This window comes from Camellia sinensis, chromosome 9 (genome assembly GCF_055761805.1).
Source record: "Camellia sinensis isolate YWXY chromosome 9, ASM5576180v1, whole genome shotgun sequence".
Lineage (NCBI taxonomy): Eukaryota > Viridiplantae > Streptophyta > Magnoliopsida > Ericales > Theaceae > Camellia > Camellia sinensis.
Genome location: NC_138969.1, coordinates 153,095,064 through 153,099,311, shown reverse-complemented (window position 1 = coordinate 153,099,311; position 4,248 = coordinate 153,095,064). Strand labels below are relative to the sequence as shown.

The 4,248-nt window shown below is 35.6% G+C and overlaps 1 pseudogene; it reads left to right on the top strand.

The window, feature by feature from the left end:
- The first annotated feature begins 1,319 nt into the window (after positions 1-1,319).
- On the top strand, positions 1,320-2,926 carry LOC114303597 (protein GAMETE EXPRESSED 1-like; annotated as a pseudogene).
- Positions 2,927-4,248: the final 1,322 nt, after the last annotated feature.

Sequence of the window (4,248 nt, the reverse complement as noted above, 5' to 3'; positions counted from 1 at the left end):
CACTTCATCGGAAGCGAATAGTGAAATTTCAACCATGTGTGTTAGAGAGAATTCAAAGCCATCATCCACTGGTATTTTTCAAAGGCTTGTAACTTTGAAGTAAATATTCAACAACAATTCAACTATCAATAGCAAAGCTTGTTCATCATAAATTTCTACCATTTAATTAAACTAAGCTTTCAAGATCCAAATACATATGGAACAGCCCATCAATTTGACTAAATTCATAAATACTTGGTGGATGGTTTTTTTTTTTAATTTTATTTGTTCTTCTGGGAAAAAGAATTGATTAACAGCAAAGGGCTTCTGGTATTTGCATTAAACTAAGGGAAGATTAACAGCAAGCTCTAAGGACCCCACTCCATATATAAACAAACATTCATTCTCAGTTAATAGAATTGATTTAAAATGCTAATTCATTCATTGGTACAAATAACAATGTTAATCAAGCCCTTGACAAAACACCCTAGCGAGCAATCGACTTTGAACCCTAACGACACCTGAAATCTCTCTCTCTCTCTCTCTCTCTCTCGCTCCCCATTTTTTATGTTATGGGATGCTGAGTAATCCATTTTTCTTGGGGCTCCAATAATACACTTCTCATTGTTAAAGGTGAAAGTTTTGTTCAGAGTAATAACGCTTCATGTTGAGAATATGAAATTTTGTTAGAGTTTTGCTGTGAAGCAACATTGACCTATTGATCATGTAAGAAAATAAACAGAAACAAAAAAAAATCCATAATTTCATTGTGTAGAACTCTCTCTCTCTAGCAAAGGTGTATGAACCCAACTTAACTGATTTGTCCCAATCCCCACTGGCTCTTTCTATATTTTGTTAAGGTGCTCTAGGTTAAGTAATAAGTAGTAAACTTTCTAGTTAAAAACTAAACTAACAGATTACTTAGCTAACGGAGGAAATAAAGTCCATGAGTGCTGAAAAAGGCTAAGCTAGCAACAGCTGCTGAAAAGGTGCAAGTGTTTTGTGTTTAGTTTAAGTACTATTTTAAGTGTTGCTGTTTTGAGTGTTATCTAACAAGTATTATGAACTTAGGCTGTGTGTTGTGCTCAGGGTGGAAGGTTGTTCACTCTGAATGCATAGGCACCAGAGTCAATATGGCCAGAGGTGAAATCAGACTTCTATAGAATTACTGATTCCTTTAATCTAACATCTTGAGAGAGAGAGAGAGAGAGAGAGAGAGAGAGATGTTTTTCCTTTCCATGGAACAATGTTTTTGCCCTAATTTGTTATGTTCATCATACATAGAATCATCTCACTTCCTAAAAGCAATTGTCACTTACTAATATTGGTTGATTTTGGCCTTTAAAGCAGGTTTGATATCATATTGGAAATAGATTCAGATAACAGACAATCAATCAGTTAAGAAACACAGATGGGTCATCAAAATCACCATTATCCTCTGTTCTTGCTTCTTTTTTTCTTTTTTTCACAGAACTCTCATTCTCATTTATGGAGTTGGTTCTCTTCCTCCAAAGAGACTCTTACCGAGAACCCTTCAGAGAATGGAGCAATTTTCAATGACGTAGTGGGCGAATTCTCCATGGAAAGTCTGAACAACTGAAAGGGGATCTAACTAGTTAAGAATGCTAGAAAAAAAGATGGTTGCATCAAATTCGTGTTGGCAAAATGCTTACCAAAATCTTTTTGCTGGATGTTCGGAGATCCTAGCCGGTGAAGAGAAGCGATCTAGACTTGCTTGGCATCTCAGCGATTGCTTCCAGAAAGACTCTGGCAGGCCTCCTTTACCTCATTGTGACACAAAATCTAGCATGTTGAAATGCCTCACAAAATTGGACGAGGATGCGCGGAAGATCTATCTCGAGTTTTATCTTGAAACCAACTCCATCTGCCATCAATTACAGTAAAGCATATACGTATAATTTATGTATATCCAAGTGCATTAGTTTTAGTACAGTCACTGACTAGAATTTTGATTTCATGGTATTGAAGGACTGATGCATTCAAGCATCAAACAGAGAGATTGGTGAATGAACTAAAAAATTCAGCCCAATTTGCAGAAGACAAATTAGAGACCATAGAAGAGAAAGTAGAGGGTCTGTTGCAAAATTCGCACCTTATACATGATTCTTTGGCTTCGATTGATGTTCAAACCCAACAAGTGGCGAAACTGACGCAGAATGTTGAAGTTCAAGTTAACCTCGTGTTAAGGAATACAGAAGCAGTTTATGAGCAATCCAAGGGAATTGCAGCTTCTCAGTCAGAACTACAAGAAAAACAAGCAACGATGACGGACAAGTTAGAAGAATCAATGGCAAAGCTGCATGAATCTTCCAATAAAGTTGGCGAAGAAATAAGTAACTTGAAGAATCAAGCTATTGAAATTGAGGAGGAGATCAATAAAGTTGGAAATGCAATGTCTTCAAAAATGAACACTCTCCAACAAAGAGCCGATGATATTGGTAATATGGTAGGGATTTCGTTGGAGAAGCAAAAGCAAGTTCTAGATGGGCAATCATTGGCTTTTGAGGGTCTTCAGTCACTAACTAAATTTCAGTTGCATGCTCTAGAAGAGAACATGTAAAAAAAAAAAAAAAAGAACATCAAATTCAAAAAAGTTCCATCAAGGTCCTCCCTATGAATATTTTCTTTTCCTTTCGGTGTTTACAAGGGTACTCTGCAAGAATTTGCTGAACTTGGGAATAGACAACAAGAGGAGCTTCTTTTTTTTTTTTTTTGAACGAACAAGAGGAGCTTCTTAGAAGACAAGAACTGCTTCAACAAGCCCATGATCATTTGGTTGAAAGTTCAAAAACAATATTGGCGGCTCAGGTTGGTGTTTCTATAAAGAGTAACCTAAAAACATGAAATGAATAGCCTAAAAACATGAAATGAAAATCCACATGAAACAAGCTCCTTCAAGCCCATTTCAACTAAAGCATACTCTCTATATTTCCTTCTATAGTTACACATCCGATCATCAAGAGCAATGGCATGAATAAGAATGATGTGATGAGAAGAGGAAAATATAATGATACGTAGGTAGTTTGACCATATCCAAGCGTATCTATAGCAGATTTATTAATAACTTTTAGAGACTAGATTGTTAATAGTAGTAGTTCAAAGTGCTTTAGAGCAAAACTTTGAATAAAGCATAGCACAACCATCAGAGTTGTCAATATCAAATTCATCAATATTCTGGATTTGCTCTTGTTGCTTCTCCAAAGGCTAACCTTACAATTCAAATCACAATCAATTAACATCACAAAGATTATGAAACATGCAGGGAACTTTGAAAAAATTATTGATGCTTAGAAATCACAATAAAAATTATCAAGAATTGAATTATAAATATGGCCTCAATGAACAACAATTGAAATATAAAAAGTAGATAGAAAGAGGAAACACAATGATCGAAGAGAAGAAGAGAGTGCGAACGGAGCGATTATCTGTTGGAAATTGAAACTACATGAAATGAAATAGTGAAAAACAGAAATCACGTACCTTTGAAGAAATCATGAAGAACAAAATTCCAAATAATATTGAAGGCATCGATCATAAGAAGAAATCGCAAAGAACATAAATTGAAGAATATAAATCGCGAAGGACAGATGAATGTATCAATCTAAACCCTAACAAATATATATACACACACACACACAGAGGCGATAGAGATCGAGAGAGTGAGAGGAATTGAGAGATCGAGAGATATTGAGAGATCAAGAGAGGAAGGGTGATTCATACCTGTGTTTGGGCGAGCGAGAGAAAGAGAGCGATGTCAAGAGTTTGAGCAAGACTGACTAGGGCAAATATAAATAAATGAAATAAGTGAAATAAAGCACATACATAAGCTAGACTTGGAAAATGGTATATTTTTTGCTACGGTTAAATAGACGGTCGCAAAAAAATAGACGTAAAAAGTCAATTTTCTAGTAGTGATTGTTATCCAGATGACCCAACTAAGGTTAACCAATACAATCATTACACAAACACTTCAATTTGCCATTTTACAGAAATTTTGTCTGCGGGAATCGGCACCCATGTATACGTACGATTTTCGAGACTTTCATCTTGGACACACTTGCCAACTTAATTCAATGGAGTCTATCCCCTTTCTTCTCCCAAACATGGAGTACATCTCATTTTTCCTCCCAAACATCATACATATACACTGTATTAAAAATACAATCATATTCAATGACAACCGATAAGAGATTAGTTTCAATTCACTTAATCCCCATGCAATTTCTACAACAAGTATAGCTATCCTCC